General features: G+C 40.3%; 1 protein-coding gene across 6 annotated transcripts in view; it reads right to left on the bottom strand.

The window, feature by feature from the left end:
* The window catches only part of FOXP1 (forkhead box P1), a 611760-nt gene that overhangs the window by 364380 nt on the left and 223315 nt on the right, over positions 1-24065 (bottom strand). For all 6 annotated transcript variants that reach the window (XM_043886570.1, XM_043886571.1, XM_043886572.1 and 3 more), the window contains one exon: positions 19810-19905. The gene's annotated coding sequence lies outside the window, so the exon portion shown is untranslated. The remainder of the gene's footprint in view (positions 1-19809; positions 19906-24065) is intronic.

Here is a 24065-nt window from a genome sequence, read left to right as displayed (position 1 = left end):
GCAAAAACAATCACTCAGTAGCATCACTGTCTAAGTAGAAGTTATATGTGCATTTCTGCAGAAACTAGGCAGTTCTAACTCTTTGATTAGTCCTAATACCGTTAGTGTAGGGAGCTGTTTGATAGATACTAAGTAAATCTAGCATACACTACTTGTGCCCAAATTGGTTTATTTCACATTTCTGTATTTGGGGGGAAAAGCAATTTCTGTATGACAGATGCACCTGGAGTTTGCCACGGGACCTATACACAGAAAGGCTACAGAGTCATAGGTTTAGCAACAACGAGAAAATTGCATTTTATTCTTATTTGCTAAAAAAGCGTATTTTTTTTTGTCAAGGAACATGTTTGTATTGAGTTAGTCCATGTCTACACAGAGTATGAAGAATAGAAATGCAATACTGATTTACATCTGGGTAAGTCAAAGCCCCAGTCAACCTGCTACTAAAGACAAGGTTGGTTTGGCCTCAACTGGACTCTACTGCTTGCCTACAGTAGTAAAATGCATGGGACAAGTAAGACATCCATCCTTCATTTTTCTTTACCAACGTAAATGTGGCCTAAATGTCTCCATCGATGTCAGAAAGTCATCCCGTTATAAAACGAAGCCTTTTTGTCAGTGTGTGTAATTTTTAAACCCTAGAGCTCAACGAAGTCCAGAAAAGAGATGACATAACAAGTGTTCACTTTTTGAGAAAGTCTCCACCTAAAAACAGAGTCCTGAAATACGTGAAACAAAAACTAACAGAACTTAAGTGAGAAAGAGACAATTCAATACTAATAGTTGGAGACTTCAATACCCTATTGACAATAATGGACAAAACTAGGCAGAGGATTAACAAGAAAACAGAAGACGTGAACACTAAGAACCAAACAGACCTAGCAGATACCTATAGAAAGCCCCGCCCATCAACAACAATACATACTCTTCTTAACTGCACATGGGACATTCTCCAGGAAAGATCATAAGCTAGGCCATCAAATGGACCACAATAAATTTCAAAAGACTGAAATAAAGTGCATGGTCCAACTAAAATGAGATGGATTAAAAACCAGTGATCCCCTGGTGGCTCAAAAGGTAAAGAATCACCTGTAATGCAGGAGACTGGGGTTCAATCCCTGGGTTGGGAAGATCTCAAATAAAGACCTGAGTTAATCAACTGATTAAATCCACCAGTATATTCTAGAGTTTGATTCTCCCGTTGTAAGACTAAGCAAATTTCACGGCAGGCATTTTTAACTGCAAAAATATAGGTTTGACGTTCTATCAAGCAGAAAGTTACTTATGTGTTGAAGCTTTCGGTAGAACATGATTTTCTTCTTAATAATTTCCTAAATGAAGAAACTGAGGTAACATACCAAGCTAACAATGTATAGTTTCCCTGATGGCTCAGTGGTAAAGAATCTGCCTGCCACTGCAAGAGACGTGGGTTTGATCCCTGGGTTGGGAAGATTCTCTGGAGAAGGAAACGGCAACCCACTCCAGTATTCTTGCCTGGAGAATCCCATGGACAGAGGGGCCTGGCGGGCTACAGTCCATGGGGTTGTCAAGAGTCGAACACGACTTGCAACTGAACAACACAGCTTTAAAACATCAGTTTTCTGAATTTGAGTCTAGTAGTTTTTCAGCTACACAAATAACTAGCCTTGTGAATGTAAGTTTTTCATGGCTTATGATACCAACATGCTGTTATCAGGCAAACCTTTGGCTTATACTACTGCCATTCTCCTTCCCAGATGACCACATGCATTTCCATGTACACATAAAGAATTAAAAATCTACTCTGACACTCATCAAAAACATCAGGTCATCTCTCCTCAACAAAGTGCTTACTGAAATATTCCAATGACAAGACAAATGACCTCTACTGTCCCTGCCAAATCATAATAGATGATTTGGAGTTGGGGGAGGGAAAGGAGGAATGAGGTAAAGACAGAAAGTAAGAGAAGCAAGGATAAATTCTAGTTCCCAAAACTTCACTGAGTTATGGGAGACCACACGAGATGGCCTGGGTAACCTGAAATTTTTAACCTAGAAAGATAGTGGAGCAAAGGCCACCTCCTTGCTGGTCAGATGATCTAAAAAGGCATAACAGTGACTACTTTGCATTTCTAAAGCAAGGAGATCTGACTCAAGTGTAAAATCTACCATTTTGAAAAAAAAAATTATTTTGAATTAATTACAGACTTAAAGAAAATTTCAAAAATAGTAAGAGTCCTATATACCCTTTACCAAGCCTCCCCTAATGGTGACATTTTCTATAGCTGGAGTACAATATCAGAACAGGAAAATGGCACTGGTGCATTGCTATTAACCAGACTCTAGACTTCATTCAGTTTCATGCACTTTTTTCCCTATAACTCCAGGAAGTTTAATGGAGCTAAACTCTTTGATCCTCATTTATTTATCTATAACACAAAAGTAATAAGAGTAGCTACTTCAAGATACTTGTAGGTATTCAGTAAGTTAAGAGCTAGTACATTACTTACAGCAGTAGCTGACACACAATAGAAACACGATGAATGTTCGTATTATAAATATTAAACAAGACTTTTGGGATTTCTAGTTCTGTTCTGACATATTCCTCGAGGCCTTTCCTACTACCCACTAATAAAGAGATGGCATCTGCCACCATTTATAGTTTGACTAAACCCAAAGGACGAAACACTAGAAAAATAACAGAATGTAGCCTACTCTAAGGCTTGAAAGGAACTCTAACTCAAAATTCCTTTTGGTGTGCACATACTTGGATTTTTAGAAACTTCATTTTTCCAACAATGGAATGACTCAAGTACTACTGAGGATGCTTTTTGAAGTCTCTGGGGGGGGAGAAGGAGTCGACTAATGAATTAAAATAGCTGAACCTTAAACCATTATCTAAGAATAATCTACTTTAAATGGCTTTGCTTCCCTATTCACGGGGGTGATGGGTAAGTTTGGAATTTTTTTTCTAATATATGTTTTTAAACCTTACTGAGACATTTAAAAAAAAAAAACACACAGATTGAACACCAGCCTGGGTCCACCATACCACAGTTTCCAAGACTACTTGTGTGAACACTCAAGGGATACAGGGCTCTTTAAGAAGCAAGCTCTATAACAGGTCATGACTAGGCTTCTGTTTGGATCACTTTTTTGTGTATGTGAGAAAAGGGTTCACATATAAACAGCCAGTTCCAGGCACATTCAAGGCTCTCCAATCTGGGGGCTATCCACACTCCTGTCAAGCGCCTGTGTGAGCCCATCCAAGATCCTTCTGGCTTTGGCACTGCAGACGCACGCCAGCTCCCACAATGCTCTGGGGCCCTACCTCCTTCACAGCTATATTTTAAGGACACAAGTCTAAACACTTGTGTTTAATAATGAGGAAAGAAGAACTTCACTGGATTTTTCCCCCACCGTTGAAGTTTTCAAACCTTGAGAATGGATGAAAAAGAAACTTTAAAGATTTTTTTTTTGTCTTTCTTTTTTCTTTTTGCAAATCAGCTGCATTTTCAAAACCTGCCACCCACAAACAGTCTGAAATACTGAAGTGTCTGCTCTGTTTCTATCAACAGACATTATTTGGAATCACTTAAAACGACAAAATAATATGTCCACTAATCAGCCAAACAGCTAGAGTAGGCATCTTTGGTTCATTTTAATACTCAGATGTGTTTTCCTTGCTTCTAAAGTCAGACCAAATAAAAATCCTATCTGGCTAGTTCTGGCACTGGTTTCAGATTAGAGCAAGCATCTCTAACCAAGTGATCTCCAAGGAAATCCCTTAGTGTTAACTATTATAGGATCACAGGAAAATAATTTCACAAATAAAAGACTTGATCTAACTCCACATACATCAACTAACTAACCTATAAACCTTGGTTTCTTGATTTCAAGATTTATTTTTAACTGGATCAAAGAAAAGACCTGGCAATATGTGGAAGCAACTTTTTATATTATAAAATATACCAAAATGATCAAACCTGGTTTCCTACCTGAATTAAAAAGATGATGTCTTTAGCTTTGTGGGCCACTATCCTCTGTCCAGTTCTAACTCCCTTTTTCTCGACATGAACATATGCTTCCCTTAAAATTACTTCTTTTTTCCTACCCTGGTGTTATGCAAGATCCCTGCTTATTTTGGCGATAGAGACAAAATAAGAAGAGCCACCCAGAGTTCTTCATTCCAAAGGGAGGAGCTTCCCAAGAAAAGCAAAGTTGTGCTGTTGTATTTCCTTTCAGCGCTGCCTAAGAGCAAGAGGCATTCTTCAGTGGGGAAATTCAGGACAAAAAAAGGGGGGCTGCTTTTGAAATACTCACTAGAACCACGAATGGCAGGTGTAGTTAAGGACCACCTAAAGGTTCACAATCACTAAATGCTCTTAAAAAAACAAGAATTGGCCAGAAAAAAAATATGAGGAGTGAGGCGGTTAAACAGGCACAACATGCAATAAGAAAAGATGCTTTTCAAACAAAAAATATGTGACACGGAGATGCCTTTCATTTCAGAGAGAACCCAGGAAAATCTAAACTCTCAGATGAAGAAAGTGAACCTTGCCTTTATTTGTATGCTCAAAATCCTCACAAAAACGGCCATCAGGCCTAGGTGAAAGCTCTAAAAACTAAGGAGGGGCCTGCATGCTTCTACAAGAAAAACAAAGAGAGCCTTGCATATAGGATATTGGTTTCAATGAGGAAGGAACGCCAAAAACAGTGTAAGAATTAAGCACTCACATAATAGATCACTGTGAGCAACGCGCTCCTGCAGATGTTGGAGGGAGTGACCTAAGCCTCACACTTGGAAAGGTTGTGTGACTGGAGCCATGATATATAAAGTAAGACCCAAGCGCCAAAGTTCTGATTGAGCCAGGCAAACGTGGCTGTTTTTGTTGGGTGGAAGAGGCATTTTTTTTTTTTTCACCAAGCAAAGAATTACGGTAAACATCTGCTAACCATGACCACAGAAGGGGTGGTTGTTTTCATCCAAGGTCATTTTAAAGGAATAAATGTAATTAATAAAACCACAGAGTCACAGTACCCAACCTTCCAATAAGGCTACTTGCTTCTGCCCACAGACCTATTTATTAAAGAAGTACTTAATTGAGAAAGTTCTCTGACGTTGCCATTAATACTTTGTGAGGACCCACTGATGTGGGGCAAGAATATTCTGTCTCAAGAGCTACTTGAAAATATAACTGGACTTTGCTTCTTATCTCATTCCTTAGGCAACTGTTTTTCAGAAGGTTCTTTTACTCTACTGGCAATTTATTATTATAATACATGCATTATTTAAGTAACTAAAGTCCTATTAGAAAAAATTAACATTCCAATGGGTTTACCTCACACATAAAAGTCCCAGAAGACGTCTCTCTGTCAAACTACCTCTTTTGAAAATGACTAAGAATTCCTATACTCTAGAATGGTTTGAGTTTTAAAAAATTCCTTATTTGGTTTGTTCTTTGGGAAGGAATGGGGAGGTAGGGAAACTGAATTATTCAAGCCGTCATTCAAATCTGTCAAATTGGAGCTCAAAACATCACTTTACCTTTGAACAACCAGCCACAAGCTCCTCCAAAATAAGTGTCACCTATAATTATTACTAAATATTCCCAATTAAAAGAAAATAATCAAATTCCTAAAAACCCAATTTCCCTTTTGAGTTAAGCAAAGTTCTGCTCTATCTACAAAGTCAGAGGGTCTTCTAGCCTTATAAAGGCCAGTTTTGCATAAACTGGTTGCTTTCAATGAATCAAGTTAAAGAACTAAGGTTTCCTATTTCTGACCTATGGTCACCTCAACACGATACTCAGCCCATCAACAAGATACTAAGTTCACTGAATATAAGAATACATATTTTCTCTCTGGTTCTATTTCCCATGAAACTAGAACACAGCAACTCATAAAGCTCAGGATTTAGTAAGCTTATTAAAAAAATAAATGTTAAGTTCATCAGTTCCATTTATTTTCATGGTTGCAATATCGGACAGGGTCCCAGCTGTTGAACTAGCTCTAAGAGCAACCTGGAGGCGAGAGGCTGTCACTGTTTTGACTTTTCCACCAATCGGACTCCAACAAATACCTATTCAACACCTCCTAGATGCCTGTGATGAGTTCAGAGTGTGTGTGTGTGTGTGTGTACGCGTGCATGCACACGGACACATGCACATGTGGGTATGTGTGTAGAGCAGGAGAGACTGAAGGGTAAGATGCCGTCTTCTGACTATTACTGACACTTCATAGAATCTTGAGGAGAAATTAACATAAATATCAGGGTTTATTGCATCTGGAAAATTATTCTTGGGTTTACATATTTGTTCATTTTCCACAAGGCTCAGTGTTAATGAGCTAAGAAAAGAAAGAAGGCAGGCAGAGATAGAGCTGGAATAAGCTAGCAAGGTTTTGATACTCCAACTGCCCTTAAGTGATGATGAACTATTAAATAAGAGAGAGGAAGGACTACGGAGGCCCAATCTTATTTAATAACTGTCAATGCCTTCAGCCATGAAAGACAGCGAGCCTTAATGTAACCCACTAATTCCTCCCGCCAACTCAGTCAAGATTCATTTCCACAGGTAAGTCCAGCATCAGAGGCCACTGTGGTCAGAACTGGAAATATAACCATGTATCGCCACACTAAATTATGCTTAAATAAAAGTGCAATGCATCCATCATATTTGTATAATAAAGGGATTAAATCAGTTATAATTTTCAAGCTTTAAAAGAAAATTCCAAGCTTTTAAGTCTATTTCCAGCAAAAGATAATGTGACGAATGTCATAATAAAAAATAACTTTGTTGGAGGAAATAATTCTTTACCCTTTAAAAATTTTCCTTATTAAATGCATCATTTTAACTTAATGCATTTCTACATACTTATCCCTAAATGTAAATTTGTTTTGATAAAATGAAGAGCCTTTTAATCCAAATTGCACAGTGATGCTTCTATGCTGATCTGCTATAACTTAGTAATCAGAGTTAACAGACTGCCTAATTAACCAAGTCATCATTTGCCAAGATCCAAATATGGGATGAATTGTGGGCCAAGGAGAAAATATGATGGACATGAAAATTATTAATTCAGGAAAGCATTAAAAGCATGTGGAGTTAAAAGTTCTTTGCTAAATCTTACCATCTTTAATATCCTTAATTTTTATAATAGAATATGTAAAAATAAAAAATATATTCAGAGTAATATGGAAAAACATTTTTAGATCAACTAGTTATTAGTCACTAATACAATATAAATTACTTTGATAAGCCTTTGACAACCTAAGGGGTAAAAATCACAGACAAGCCCTGAAAATAAGTAATATCCATTATGTGCTTACGAGGTGCTGGCATCATGTTCACTATTTCACACTGATCAATATGTTTATTCTCCACATGACCTAATGCTTGAGAAGGTACTATTTTTATCTTCAGGTAACAGGCCTGAAAGTTGAAATTTAGAGTATTTACTCTTTTTGTCCATAAGAATATATGAATAATATATATAATTAATAACTATCATATTATTAAATACATAAATACATCTAATTAATAATAATTTCTAATCCTTTCAAAATTCTTAGAGAAGTGTAATTAAAAACTCTATTACTTTAACTCAACAAAATTTTACTCATGGAAGCTTTATTAATTCACATTTCTCATGTACTTATTAGAATAAAGGAAAACTGGGCTAACCTGAAAGATGCCATATGGCTAGTCTATACAAAGATCTTTCATTTACAGCTATTTCCCATCACTAATATCACTGATATGGCCTAAAAGACATGTACTGAATATATTTTAATATAGTCATGGGCTAAGATATTTTATAAGCCATTTTCCCCAAGTCATTCCAATCCAGTCAGTAAAAATTAGTCCTAGAGGAGGTAGTAAGTCCACCAATCTGATCATTTCTTCCTTGGCTAGTTGGCAACTCCTACTCATTCTTCAGGGTCCCAGCAACACCTCCCTCTTCTTGCACCCCCTCCCCAACCTCATACACACAGTCCACCAGTATTCCTGTGCCTCCTCTATCACTGTATTTTAACTGACCTTTCTGTCCACTTTGTAGATATAAGTATGTTGAAATCAAAGACCTTGCTTTAGGACCTACAACAGTGACAGACGGTAGACGGATGGTTGGACAGATGGGCAGATAGGAGGAAAGCAATGAATGATGCCCAGGCTCCTTGAGGACAGAGGTATGATAGTATTTTTGAGGTAAAACACACCTCCTCACAGTGAATGTCAGTGGAGATGCCCAAGTATTAGACAGACACCTTCATGAGGAACATCTCAGATGACACTCATGGGTAGCTGGGCTATAAGATATTTAAAGGTACCTTCCAACTCTGTAATTCTGTGTCTTTACTATGCATCAAGTACAGTGCCTTTCTGAGCGATCCTGGACAAGGAAAAAAAATAGATATAAAAGACATGACTGGTACAATGGGACTAAATTTGAATAGGGATTGACGTTAGACTATAATTTATTAATACTGCATCAATATTACTTCTTAATTTTGATCATCCCCTGGTGACTCAGATGGTAAAGCATCTGCCTGCAATGCAGGAGACCTAGGTTTGATCCCTGGGTTGGGAAGATCCCCTGGAGAAGGAAATGGCAACCCACTCCAGTACTCTTGCCTGGAAAATTCCATGGACGGAGGAGCCTAGTAGGCTACAGCCCATGGGGTCACGAAGAGTCAGACACAACTGAGCAACTTCATTTTTGATCACTGTACTGTTGTTATGAAAAAGAATGTCCTTGTTCTTAGGAAAAACCCAGTGATTTATTTAGGAATAAAAGGGTATGACATCTGTAATCAATTCTTAAAATGGTTCTGAAAATCAGTTATGTATAGGTATAAATATGTGTATGTGTATTCTAGAGGCAGATGGATGAAAAATGGTAGAGCCAAGGGGCAAAATGTTGAATCCAGGCAAAGGATTTCTTTTGGAAAGTTCCTTAACTACTCGTGCAACTTCTCTGTAAGTTTGAAATTATTACAAAACAAAAAAGGGCCTCTGTGTTTAAAAAAAAAAAAAAAGTACAATATGCACTCTATCTTCCTAAAATACTGTCCCCCTCTTCTGAGATCAGCACCCCTTTCACCCACTTTCCATCATCTTGTGCAGATAAAAGGTCATTTACCACTCTTGAGACAAGCGCATGACCCACACCATGCTACAGACCCCTCACAGCTCCCCCCATCTATCCCTGCTCCAACCAGAGAGAGTTATTTCTGTGACAGGCACATGGTACACAAGGGATCAATCACAGAACCAGCAAGATCCAAATTTTATGGGAGCTGCTAGAACTCGTCGAAAAAGATGCCTTTCTGCTGGAGTTTGTATGAAAGCAGACTGAAGAATGGTTATCTGCCACAGTCTGGTCAACACTTCCAGGAATGAAAGCAACACAGAGCATCGCACAGCCAAGATTCTGAGACCAAGACTCAAGAGCATGATCTGACCCCTACTGCAGATGCGTCTGAGCTCACTTTACTAGCCAACTTTTCAGAATCATGAGCCAGTTAATTCCTCTTTATGCCTGAGCTGGTCACAAGTGTCACCCAAGAGATCTAACAAGTGGTGGGCTCAGTACTTTAAGGCACAGGTATTAAAAATGGTCTGCTGTTTGTGTGAACAGAGATTACAGGTACTTCAAACCCCTTAAGTAAAAGCAGCGTAATTGTTGGTCTTTTGCAACTGGCTTTTATATATAGTGTCAAGTTAAATATTTTACTTTTTAAAATCTATTCTCTCTATTTTTGAACATCAAAGCCCTTGGCATACGGCTTCTGCCTCTGGGACTCTATTGACCAAGCAACCGAAGACTTCCTAATTGTTGGCCAGTGTTACCTCTAAGTATCCAAATCTTCACCCCGGTAAATTAACAGCCTTCAAAGTGAATGTATCTCAATAACTAAAAACAAAACAAATTCTGAATCTGCTTGCTGGGAAAAAGTCCCAGGTACAAGACTGCTGCTTTGGGAAGGGGGCCCTCTCGATTGCCACACTTTCCCATACAGGTGATTGAGCGGAATAAATCAATCATTGAGTGGTCAGAGGCTAACATGAAATAAAATGAGGGCTGCAGAGATGAGGTTAATTAAAATAATGTACCAGAGAAAAATGACTCAAAGATCTAGAGAAAATGTCTTAACAGGCATGCCCAGTTAGAGACCGGAGAACGCCAATTAAGTGGCTGTCCTTGTTCTGAATCGCACCAGGACATGCTTTTATTTCCCATAGCTCTTGTACTAGCAAAAAGAATTAAAGCATTTGAAAAAGTCTACCAAGATTAAACAGATCCAGTTAGATGACACGGAAGCATAAAGTCTCAACATGCAGTGTACAAGCAGCCCCAGAGTGAAAAATGCATGTTAACACAAAACCATGCTTGCAAAATTAATACCCTGAGAAGATGCCTACAAGGTGAAGACAATATGGTGTAGTGGTTAGGAGCGATGGCAAGAGAGGAAGAGTAGCTGGGTTCAAATCCCAGTTCTATTTCTAACAAGCAGAGAAGTCTGAGGGAGTCATTTCACCTCAGAACACCTCGGTTTCCTCATCTGTAAAACGGACTTTTTAGAATTGTACCTGTCTCATAGAGTTTGTGTGAGTTTATACATAAGCTCCCAGTAAAGGCAGCTATTATAGGGTAGACATCTTACAAATTAGAGTGTTTCTCCTCACTGCTGGTTTTTAGACTTTCTCACTATTAAGTTTTCCGGAGTCCTGAAAATTCTACTTTTCTGTCTCATTACTTAGAAGGAGAATGGGGCAACTGCACACACAAGGATTGGTAATAACATGAAATGCAACCCTCTTCTGGGCATTTACAGCTACAAAAAGCCAAGAAGGTCTAAGCATGCTTTATTCTAGGTTTGTTTATTTTCCCCTCTTTTGGGTGTTTTTGTTTTGGGGTATAGTTGCTTTATGATACTTTGTTGGCTTCTGCTGTACAATGAAGTGAATTGGCTATATGTGTGTGTGTATATCCCCTTCCTCTTGGACACCCTCCCACAACCCCCATCCCACCCACCGAGGTGACCACAGAGCCCCAGCTGAGCCACCTGTGCTATGCTGCAGTTGTCTGCCTTTCACATGCTAGAGTATATATGTCAATTCCAATCTCTCGGTTCATCCCACCCTAGCCCACAGTGTTCATGTGGCCATTCTCTACATCTGCATTTCTATTCCTGCCCTGCAAGTAAGTCCATCTATACCATTTTCTAGATTCCCATATATGCATTAATAAATGATAGGTGGTCTGTCTTTCATGATTTACTTCATTCTGTATGACAGACTCGAGGTCTATTTACATCTCTACAAATGACCCAATTTTGTTACTGTTTATGGCTGAGTAATATTCCATTGTAGCAAAGTTCCTTAGGAAACTAAAAACATAACTACTATATGACCCAGCAATCCCACATACCCTGAGAAAAACATAATTCAAAACAGAGATGCATCCCAAGGTTCACTGCAGTACTATTTACAATTGAGACAGGACATGGAGACAACCTAAATGCCCACTGACAGATGAATAAAGAAAGAAGACGTGGGACTTCTACACACTGGAATATTACCCAGATTTTTAAAATTATCATGTTTAAGAACTGAGTCAGAAGTGGAGGAATGCACTGGTGTCACGGGTAATGAATGGTCTGGGGCAGATATGGGCCAAGACGAGGTACCATCTCCTCTAATTGGAACACTCAGGGTAAAAGATGAATGATGACCGTAAGAGGAAGTAAAGAGAAATTCTAGCCCCAGAGCATCACAACCAGACTCGCCAGGCCCCGAGAGGTACACTGAACTGGACCCAGAAAACACAGCAACATTTCAAAACATCAGAGAAAAACCCTCAGAACATTCTTAGTCTTTCCCACTAACACTCACGCATCAGGATATTGAGAAGAGGGCTGCCTAAGGGCTGATCCAGGTTACCAGGATCCTCATGTAAATAACATGAATGAAGTCTCCAATTACATGGATTGGTTTCCCCGTTTGTGATTGCTGTTTTAGTTTCTGAAATGGTATTTGGCAGACAGGGATGTTGCATGTTTTTCAAGATGGAAAAATCCTGGGTCTTTGCCACTCCAAGGGTTGTTACAAGTCTAATAAAAGTTTTTCCTTAATCATTTGCTTCACTTAACTCCTGCTTATTGAACTTTACTTTTTTTGTTTCTAAAAAGGGTACTAGGAACCAAATCTGATGCCCTAAACTGTATTTCAGTCATGCTTTTTTTTTTTTTTTACAAGTTGAGAGGGTACAAATTATAAATCAAGAAAAATTCATGGTTCTTTTATTTGATAACCTTTCCACAAATAAAGAAGAGAGAGTATGATTACATAAATGCCATCTCTTACCACTAAAAGCTGTGGGATACAGACAGAGACAAGTCCGTCTCTGTGCTTCGGCTTTCACCCAGCAAACGCACAATGAACAGCACAGTTCAATCTGGCCCAGCGAACAGCACAACAACTGTTAACATATCCTCTGCCTTAAGCAAGTGAGAGAAGTCAGAGCTCAATGAAAGACATATATTTCTATGTCCTTTCAATCCATATAGGCTTGAATTTTCTATCAAAAAAGAGCTATGTAAACTTTCAGGACCAATCCATCAAGAGTGTAATTTCTTTTTTAATTAGAATTTATAGCCAACTTAAGACATGGTCTATAACAAGGCAGGGGATCAGACAAGCTCTGATTAACTTAAGGATGAAACACCTCCCCAGGCAGGCAGTGTACGGATACTGCAGGACCCTGAACTCCGCAAACTCACAGTGGGTTTTGGATGTGGATCAGGCTTCAAACACTGAGCCGTCCCAGCATCTGCGGTTTATAACTGGCCTTATCTGAAACAGATCCCTAACATCCAAGAGTCTACATGTCAACAACAAGTGTAAGACAGTTCACCCCACTCCTTGCTCATGTTGCACCTTTTAAAGTTCACTCAGTGCATGAAATGAGTGACTCTAGTAGGGAGTTAAGGCTCTTCATCATCTTTTCCCCCATTAAAATGATCACAAGAGAGTGCAATATGGGTTTTGCCAGTGAGGTTCCCAGTACCCTTTTGATAATCTTTCTAAGTCAACAGCATCATGATTGTGCTCCAGTCCCTGTACAAAGCACTGTACACATATTATTTCCCTTAATCCTTGTATGAACACCATGAGTTGAGGCATGCTAGTTCCCCAGCCTCAGGTAAGTATACTGAGAGGGGAGCAGGGAGAGACATTTGTCCAAGAACAAAGAACCAGGGAATGAGAGTGCTGGGATTTGAGCTTGCAATTCAATGTCCTTAATTACCTTGTACCGCCCACCATAAGCTTTAGGACCAGACAGCAAATGATTCTGTCTTCATGGGGAAGATAATGTATAACCCTTTCCGGATGGGACACACAGAATACCAAAACCTCGTACAATGTAGAGAGGAAGCTACCAAGAGAAAACCCGGGGGTAGGATTCCACTCCTATAATAAAGGTGACCTGGACGGGTTTCTTTGTTTTCTTATTCTCTCACTCAGATGCAGACCTCTTCAGTTCAGTTCAGTTCAGTTTCTCAGTCGTGTCCGACTCTTTGCGACCCCATGAATCGAGCACGCCAGGCCTCCCTGTCCATCACAAACTCCCGGAGTTTACTCAAACTCATGTCCATTGAGTCAGTGATGCCATCCAGCCATCTCATCCTCTGTCATCCCCTTCTCCTCCTGCCCCCAATCCCTCCCAGCATCAAGGTCTTTTCCAATGAATCAACTCTTCGCATGAGGTGGCCAAAGTGTTAGAGTTTCAGCTTCAGCATGAGTCCTTCCAGTGAACACCCAGGACTTATCTCCTTCAAGATGGACTGGTTGGATCTCCTTGCAGCCCAAGGGACTCTCAAGAGTCTTCTCCAACACCACAGTTCAAAAGGATCAATTTTTCGGAGCTCAGCTTTCTTCACAGTACAACTCTCACATCCATACATGACTACTGGAAAAACCATAGCCTTAACTAGACGGATCTTTGTTGACAAAGTAATGTCTCTGCTTTTTAATATGCTATCCAGATTGGTCATAACTTTCCTTCCAAGGAGTAAGCGTCTTTTAATTTCATGGCTGCAATCACCATCTGCAGTGATTTTGGAGACCCGAAAAATAAAGTCTGACACTTGTTTCCACTGTTTCCCCATCTATTCCTATGAAGTGATGGGACCAGATGCCATGATCTTAGTTTTCTGAATGTTGAGTTTTAAGCCAACTTTTTCACTCTCCTCTTTCACTTTCATCAAGAGGCTTTTTAGTTCCTCTTCACTTTCTGCCATAAGGGTGGTGTCATCTGCATATCTGAGGTTATTGATATTTCTCCCGGCAATCTTTATTCCAGCTTGTGCTTCTTCCAGCCCAGCATTTCTCATGATGTACTCTGCATTTAAGTTAAATAAGCAGGGTGACAATATACAGCTTTGACGTACTCCTTTCCCTATTTGGAACCAGTCTGTTGTTCCGTGTCCAGTTCTAACCGTTGCTTCCTGACCTGCATACAGGTTTCTTAAGAGGTGTTTCAGGTGGTCTGGTATGCCCATCTCTTTCAGAATTTTCCACAATTTATTGTGATCCATACAGTCAAAGGTTTTGGCATATCAATAAGGCAGAAATAGATGTTGTTCTGGAACTCTCTTGCTTTTTCGATGATCCAGCGGATGTTGGCAATTTGATCTCTGGTTCCTCTGCCTTTTCTGAAACCAGCTTGAACATCTGGAAGTTCATGGTTCACGTATTGCTGAAGCCTGGCTTGCAGAATTTTGAGCATTACTTCACTAGCGTGTGAGATGAGTGCAACTGTGCAGTAGTTTGAGCATTCTTTGGAACTGGAATGAAAACTGACCTTAGGTACTATGAATTACAGAAATCCACAGGGAAATCCCAAATATCCTCTGACCGATTCAATGAATGCTGACTGCCAGCCTGCCTACTATTGACTGGGCACTGTCGGCCACAAGGAAGCCACACTGAACCAGATGGACCTGCCCCTTGCCTACTGCCTGGTAAAGAGGTATATTCAGAAAGTGCCAGAAGCTGTAGTAAATGAAACACACAAGGGTCTTGGATGCCTCAGAGTAGGGGGTTGGGGGGCGGGGAGGGAAATCAACTATAATGTGGGTAGTCAGGGAAGGTCACTTGAAGAAGCTGATATTTGAACTGAACAAAAAAAGATGAGAAGAGGGGTTAGCCCTGTGAAACACAGAAGTTGTTCCAGGGAAAGAATCCCATGGTCCAGAGGCAAGAGAGATTTTATGACATCTGAACATGGTAACAGTATCTAAATAAAATATTTGAAACCACAGAGCAAAAATGCAGTTTCCAAGAGTCTCTTGAAAAAGCAAGATCTTTCAAGTCACCTCTTTCACAGAATCAACTACTCAACAGACAGGCATGCTTGCTAAGTCGCTGCAGTCCTGTCTGACTCTTTGCAATCTAACGGACTATAGTCTGCCAGGCTCCTCTATCCATGGGATTCTCTAGGTAAGAAGACTGGAGAATTGCTTCCTCCAAAGGATCCTCCCAACTCAGGGATCGAACCTGCGTCTCTCAGGTTCCTCACTCCGGCAGGTAAGTTCTTTGCCACTAGCTCCACCTGGGAAGTCCACTCAATAGAGAGCCATGGTCAAGTCTCTGGGACACACAGCCAGCTGAGCCGCCTATGAGTACTGCCGACAGTCTCGGTCACAATCACGCAGCAGCTTCTGTGTGCAGACACCACTATCCTCCGAGGCCAGTCCCAAGAAGATGTGTGACGGACCAGAGGCTGCTCTGTGGACTCAGCACAGAGGCAGGGCCGGGGATGGGGCCAGGCCAGACCAACCTTGTGTGGTGTCAGCCTGCATGAGTGAAACCTTGAGTTTCAGATTATCATCAGCAATACCAACTTGAAATCAGTTAGTGAATTCTGCTTGCTAGGCAGGCCCATTGTCTGAGTAAGTAAAAAATGGAATTAAAAAAACCACTGCATGCCTCTCAGGGGAAACTGTCAAAACAGGACCCAGGGATCTAGGTCCTGTTAGCCGCTGTCCTGCTCCATGGTTGCAGTGTATTTGACACTGGGCATCAAAGTCACCTCTTGGGGCTTCACTTACACCTCCAAGTGTATGCTAGGCAAGACGTGATGATTGTGAAATACACACTGTCTGCCAGTAAAACAAGAACCAATGAACTAACCAGGGGATGGTAAAAACTCCTCAAAGACAGGGATTTCCACCACCTCACCCAGGGTGTGGGGCACAGTACTGGCATTTTTTACCAACCAGAAACTGTACTAAGCTCTTTACACATACCATCTCAGTAATTTGCTACAGGAATCTATCTCCTATCTCTATCCCCATTTCCCAGATGAGGAGGCCAAGGCCCAGAAAGGTTAAGTAACTTACCCTCCAGGTTCACTCAGCCAGTAAACGGAAAAGGTAGAATCTGAATCTCAGCTGATTTAATTGCAGTGTAGACCCTCTTGCCCATAGTGCTCTCCTGTATCTACAGCAGGCATTCAGTAAATGTCTAGGAGTGCATCAGCTACCATGTCCCACGAGCACCTACCACTAGTATAGGCAGAGACTACATTAGGAAGTAAAGGGAAGTCTCATTCAGCGAGATAGTAATTTTCACAAGAATAAAGTCCAGACCAACCTGGAATAGAGTAATGCGAATGATTCACAGGTCTCCCCCGTCCTCCAAGGGAAGCTTTCACCAGATATACAGCAAAACAGCAAAATCAGAGATGCAGAGTAGATGGCATTGTCCAGACTCTGAGAGACAGTATAAAGTCATCAGTGACAGCCCGCACACATACTGGGAAGAACACAATTAAGTGAGGGCCAGTATGTCCTAGGACCTCACACTAGCACTCGTTCAGTTCAGTCGCTCAGTCGTGTCCGACTCTGCGCCCCCACGGACTGCAGCACTCCAGGCCTCCCTGTCCATCACCAACTCCCGAAATTTACTCAAACTCATGTCCATTGAGTCGGTGATGCCATCCAACCATTTCATCCTCTGTCGTCCCCTTCTCCTCCTGCCTTCAATCTTTCCCAGCACCAGAGTCTTTTCAAATGAGTCAGCTCTTTGCATCAGGTAGCCAAAGGATTGGAGTTTCAGCTTTAGCATCAGCCTTTCCATTGAATATTCAGCTCTGATTTCACACTAGTACTCAGGCTTTAACAAAACCTTTCATCCAGAGGACAGAAAATCCATTCACAAATTTGGCTGTTTAAATTTTGGTTGATAGCTCTCTTGAGACAGAAATTTCTTTCTTAGAATTTGCCATGGCACTTGCAGTAATAATATTATAGCCCTAAAATATTTACTGAGATACGTATCTCTGCTGAGAATTGAATAAGCTGAAATTCAAACATACAAAGTTCAAGTAAGATGTTATACACACCAAATCAGTAGAAGAAAGAAGGCATTCATCAAAATAAATAAAAACTAGACATGGAAGAAAAACTGATAGCATGATCTCATGTAAGTAACCACAATTGTTGCTCAATAATCAGATACCTTTTCTTCATTACTACTAGAACCTGGAATTGATCTAGGACATCAAATTCTTCAAGTCTAAGGATGTAATTATCAGACACCCTTATGTTAATGGTGACTAAAATGATGTAAGTAGAAACCATCAGTAAGACTTCACGGAAAGTTATTTAAAGAGGACTTCCTCAGCTGGGAAGACTACTCTTTTTACTTGCTGTAATGTTGCCTCTTTCAGGATGTAGAAGTAATGACTGCAGAGGCAGCAGCCATAGTGTGACCTTAAAAATAAATAACATTTGAACAAGCAAGCAAAGATGGCACGAAGACAGGAAACACAGATTGCTCTCCCCTTGATATCTTTTATGACAGAGAAAATACTACTAATCTTTTAAAACTTACATACTTGCATGTGTTACTAGAAAATCATTCTTATCTGATATAAAGACATAAAAACATAGCTAAAGATTATCCTACATTTTGTCAGAAAAAAAAACTAGAAAATTCATGAATTGAGATTCTGATTACCCCTCTATTCATCAAACTGTTTGTTTAAGTATGACTCTCTCTCGTAATTAGTACCACTAGTCCAGGGAAGCATATTTGCTGAACCTGTCTCTATGTTTTGACATGCAAGACTTGTGAAATTCAAACACACTTGGAGACATCCAAAGCTATTTTAAAGGTGGAAGATCTGAAAACACTCTCCAAATTTGATGATTAAAGGAAATTTAATAGTTCCTCATTGGCATTTGATCTTCAGCCTTCCATAATGTATCCATATAACTCTTCATTCATATTTGCTACTAAAGCAACATTTCAAAACTGAAGGAAGGTAGAGACAAACCACAAGACTTAGAAAATAAAAGAGCTTTCCCTCACACTGATCTAGCTCATGAAAGCCCAATGTGATTAAAAGCGTGAAGCCGAATGATGGTCTAGAGCATCCATTACATTTGTAAGGAATTTCAAAATTTTCAAAGTCCTTTCATGTTCATTATATGATGTTTCATCCTTACAACTACATCCTACTCTTACCTCAGTAGTAAATGCAGGTGTTTTTTTAATTCCCATTTCATCCTGATAAATTGTTTGCTCAAGATTGCTCAAGACTGCTACCCAGTGAGTTATCTTGATTCTAGGTCATTTATTTCCTTTGATGCATTAGATCAGTTCAGTTTAGTCAGTTCAGTTCAGTCGCTTGGTCGTGTCCGACTCTTCATGACCCCATGAACCGCAGCACACCAGGGCTCCCTGACCATCACCAACTCCCGGAGTCTACCCAAACCCATGTCCATTGAGTCGGTGATGCCATCCAACCACCACGTCCTCTGTCGTCCCCTTCTCCTCGCGCCCTCAACCTTTCCCAGCATCAGGGTCTTTTCAAAAGAGTCAGCTCTTTACAACAGGTGGCCAAAGTATTAGAGTTTCAGCTTCAACATCAATCCTTTCAATCAACACCCAGGACTGATCTCCTTTAGGATGGACTGGTTGGATCTCCTTGCAGTCCAAGGGACTCTCAAGAGTCTTCTCCAACACCACAGTTCAAAAGCATCAATTCTTCAGCACTCAGCTTTCTTTATAGTCCAACTCTCACATCCATACATGACTACTGGAAAAACCATAGCCTTGACTAGATGGACCTCTGTTGACAAAGTAATCTCTTTGCTTTTTAATATGCTGTCTAGGTTGGTCATAACTTTCCTTCCAAGGAGTAAGGGCCTTTTAATTTCATGGCTGCAATCACCATCTGCAGTGATTTTGGAGCCCAGAAAAATAAAGTCGGCCACTGTTTCCCCATCTATTTGCCATTAGATCTGGGGTCTACAACCTATGGCCTTTAGGCCAAATATGGCTCTTGACCTGGCTTTGCAAATAAAGTTTTATTGGAACACAGTTATGCCCATTTGTTTATCTATTATCTATGGCTAGTTTTGTGCTACAGCAGCAGAGGTGACTAGCTGCAAAAGAGACTCTCAAGAGACTCTACTAGCTGCAAGAGACTCTACAACATACTACTCTCTATGCTGACTACAGTCCATGAGGTTGACTATATTTACTACCTGGCCCTTTAGAGACAAAATCTGCCAACCCTTTATTGCATCACACTTCCACACACATGATCCAAGTTACAAATCCTATACTGCAAAGCCATAAAGCTATCATGGAATGCAATAAACCTATTCCTGCTGGTTTTGGAACTCATGATAGATAATGGGACATTCCATTATCTTCTGAGGGATTATTATCTCCAATATCATGTCACCTGCAAGGGTGGATGGCAATTTTTGATCAGTACACAATACAAGTGTTGTTTGTCACTTACCCTGAATTTTTAATGTGTCTCACAGCCATAAAAAGTCTGGAGGTCACTGGTTGAGGGCATGCATAATGCCACAGGACTGTAACATACAGAGGGACACTGAAAGCAAAAAACAAAAAACAGAAGAGGTTAAGCAAAGGAAGTGAAAAACTTTAATGCTTCAAAAGTAACACATTCGTGTAAGCCTCAGGTCTTCCTTATTGACGCACGGCTTTTACGTTCAGTATATAGTTGAGGATCTGCACATACAAGCATCTATTTTGTCCTTTCTGTTCTAGAATCAGGACTCTGTTAGCTCCTAATCTGAGTTCTGTACACAATTATAGCAGAAAAGTGTGAAACATTATAGAGCCAAGTAAAACTGCCGCTCTCGAAGGCACTTTTATTTACTTAGGAAGTTTGGTTCCTCTAACTCCAAACATTTCTTGCTTGGGGGTATAACTTCTCAGAACTCCAATGTTATCTCATCCTGAGAAATAAGGGTAAGATGATCCCTAAGTCCCAGTGAAGATTTTCCTCTGGGTTTTGGTCTTTAGTCTCTCCCAATGCGTCCAGTAGAAGCACCAGAGAAGACACAGACCCAAACGTGTGTGTAACATGCTCATGTGCACACGCACACATACATAAGTACCTTATTTAAAAGAAAAAAAAAAAGACAAGCTATCTCCTTTGCATCCACACGCCAACTCTTACTTGCGAAAGGTTACAGTTCTTTCCCACTGCATTTGAACTGCAGAAGAAGGCTGAGACACAGCAACTCCGTCAGCCTGTGCGTATGCTCAGGTGTGCTGAGACTGTGCATCTTCGTGGCTGGGGTGGGTATTTATCAGGGGAGTATTCACCAAACCCATTGCCAAGTAAGTTGAAGTGGCTGACAGACAAGTTAGCTCATCCTCAAGCGGGTTCAGGAAGTTTCTGTGAATAGCAGTCAGTAGCAAGGTTTTACATGCCAGACCGTTTCTGCTTAGATCCCCAAGATGATAATGACGGCTGTAGAACCCTGAAGACGACAGGAGGGTCCCGCTTTCAGGCGGGGGAGATGGAACTACAGGAGGAGCAAAAAGCATGACCTCTTCCCTGTGTGTGTGCTGCTTCCTCGTAACAGTAAACTCAGACAAGAGTCTGTGAACGTATGTGTCTTCTAATCTAATCAGACAGAGAAGTTGAAACCGAAAAGGAGATGTATGAAGTTTTATGATTTGAATAGTCGTGTATCTCCGGAAACTATGTGGGCTGTCTGTCTACCAGGGCTCAGAGGAGAGTTAAGCGGTGGGGCTCCCAGTGACTGCTTTTTCTTGATAAGAGAGAAACTCAGGCCAGATTGGTCCACACTCTGTTTTCTAGGTATCAGCTATCAATGTGAATATAAACTGTTTGTCAAATACATTACAGCTTCAGAGTCATCATTCTCATATGAGTTTAACATGCTGTGTTAGCATTATTCCCCTTCAACAAGGCAGCTTAAGAGCATGATAAGAATGCATCAAAAATATTTTTCCAGATAATTTCAGTTGGCAAAGTTCAAACTTAATTGGTGACCTCATTAATGAGCAACTGCCACCACAAGAAAGAGGACTGTTGTCATGGACTCATCAGAGCAATGAGATAACGAAGTTAATTATATTGTTTCCAATGGATTTACACTGGCTTCCTTTCAGGGCCTACATTTTCCAGACATTCGGTATGACACTCCATGGGTTTGCTCCTCTTCAAAACCCATCAGCTGTGGGCTTCTCTGGGAAACGTCGGCGGATCACAGCCCTCACATCAGGGCAGAGCAATTGGAAAACTTTTCTACCCTTTATTATCTACTTGTAAAATGTTATAAGCCTGTAAACTAGTTAATTTATGAGCCATGTTAATAATTTGCCCGCACTTGATCGCAGGTTTCGCAAACACGGTTTGCAGGGCTGTGGGAGGATAATTTGCAGGTCCAGCTCCTCTCCTAAGGGGACACTGACTAATTTGACACAGTAACACGATGCTGATGGTGGGCCACACTAATGACCACACTCCAGGACGCGGCTGTCAGCCTGTCGTTCCAGCGAGAAGCCAGCTTGCTTTCGCCACAGCTCGGTACACGGTGCTCAACTAATTATTCAGACAGCGACATTAATGAGAGTCTTGTGTTTATTTTCAACATACTAACCAGCGCTTAGCTTCCATTTGTCGGATATGGTCACTGATTAAAATGTGGTTCATGAATAGTAAATCTGAACTCGAATATAACAAAGGATCGCCCAAGAAAAAATGAGGAACAGCTGATTGGAAAACCATCCTTGTCAACTTGTTTTCGGCCTCAAATTTCGTCAAGGACAAAGTGACAGGTAGTAGGAAATGCCAAGAGTTCCAAGAAAAGTGAAAGGAATATTTTTAATCACCTACGGCCATGTACAAGCTTGACTCTTCACCAAAGCCACAGAATCACCTTAAGGTTAAGAGCAACTTCTATCTCAAATACACTTCACCACCTTCATGGTACTGAATAAAGATTTTTTTAAAGCTACTTTTTTTCATGGAATGACCAAAAATTTTGTTTGCTTTTAGTGTTCTTTTCAACCTTACAAAAGTTTGATGAGACTGTCTCAAATATGAGCTTCGCGAACATTACTAAATACAACTGTGTTTTTTCCAAATCTATTGTAAACCTGTACTCTTAAGGGTCTTTTAAAAAGTGTGCTTTAATATCCTCTCATGTGTCTTGTTTCCAGTCTACTAAACCTTGCAATCAAGTTCTTTCTACTTTAAATTAAATTTCTATTTTGGTATGATAAATTTTGTCCTTCGTTTAATGGTGATTATAATCCTAAAATATTCATATAATCATCATTTAAAAGGAATAACTTTAAAAAGGTGTGCACAGATCCACGAGAGGTATTAAAAAGTTGAAAATGGTCCTGATCTGGTTCATTTTAAGATGTGCACTTTGAAGTAAATGATAGTGGTAGTATTGCAACAAATGTTCTATCTGTCCGCATGGATAAAAATTCCAATCAACACTGTGTATGACTTCTGCTTTTACAGTACAGCAAAATAAATACAAGTCCACATAGACCACTTTGGGAATGAAAATGCCACTGCAAGCAATATTTCTTATGCATGTATCTCTTAACCGACTCTATGAAAGATCTGCGATTTCACAATGCCAAACTATGTAAATGGCATACAATATGTGGGGGAAGATTCAGATCCCAGGTGAATTTTAAAAATTTATTTAAACAAGTATACAGATCGATTGTCCCTACCCAGCATGACTGTCTCCCTATGTTATTTACACGGGTACCTGTGAAAGAAGGATTCTGGCATTACTAGCGTCAATCTCTGTGCAGTTTAGGCCTTAAGTATGTGTCCTGCTAAATAACTCAAGAAGATGTGGTCAGGCTGGCAGAGACTGGTTAAATGTTCATCAAATCTCCACCCATTTCTTGGGTGCACAGATGGGATGTATTTCCAGCTAGGTGGGTCCTTGCAGCTGAGTTCTGGCCAAATAGATGAAAGTGGGTGTGTTACTTCATCCTGACCCAGAAGCCTCCTGCACTATCCCTCCTGCCCTCTCTCTTCCCTGGGTTGTGGGCCCAGGGGTCCAGGGCAGAACTCCAGTGCCTGCAATATGGTAGAGTCACTGGGTGATAAGAGTCAGGGTCCCGGAAACACCACACGGAGCAGACCACCACATCCCAATCCCCACCCCACTAGATGGAGGTGGCTCACAAATAATACCTGCATTAAGATAAGCCTCCGAGACTCAGAAATGTCTGTTACAACTACAAGTATCTCATATTCAAATACACAGACCTTTTCTAATTTGAACCTGGTTCCAAAATTATACTTGATTCTTAGGAGTACCACACATAAATTGGTAAATTTGGAAAAATCCCTAAAGGTATGTTACAATTGTGATTATCAGCTCCTCTAATTACGCTAAGCGTAGAAAAGAGAAAGGGGACAGCCAGCTAATGTGTCCCCAAATGTGTCAAGTGTATCTTTCTTCACTTCATCTTCACATAGCCTTGTGAAGAGATCCAATTCCCAATTTATGGATAAGAACACTGAGACTCTAAGAAGTGAAATATGAGCTGATGTCAGGGAATGTCGATTCAGCAGACATTTTCTTAGGTGAATGCCTCTTTGGCTCTTAATATCCAAAATTTACAGAATACACTTATTTCTAACTCAACCACTTTTGGTTGTTGCTTATAAAAGAACAAAGTTCATGACATGCTCTAAAATATAATACAATATTTTCAATTAAAAGTGTG

This window comes from Cervus elaphus, chromosome 24, assembly GCF_910594005.1.
Source record: "Cervus elaphus chromosome 24, mCerEla1.1, whole genome shotgun sequence".
Lineage (NCBI taxonomy): Eukaryota > Metazoa > Chordata > Mammalia > Artiodactyla > Cervidae > Cervus > Cervus elaphus.
This window is presented reverse-complemented; position numbering and strand designations above follow the sequence as displayed.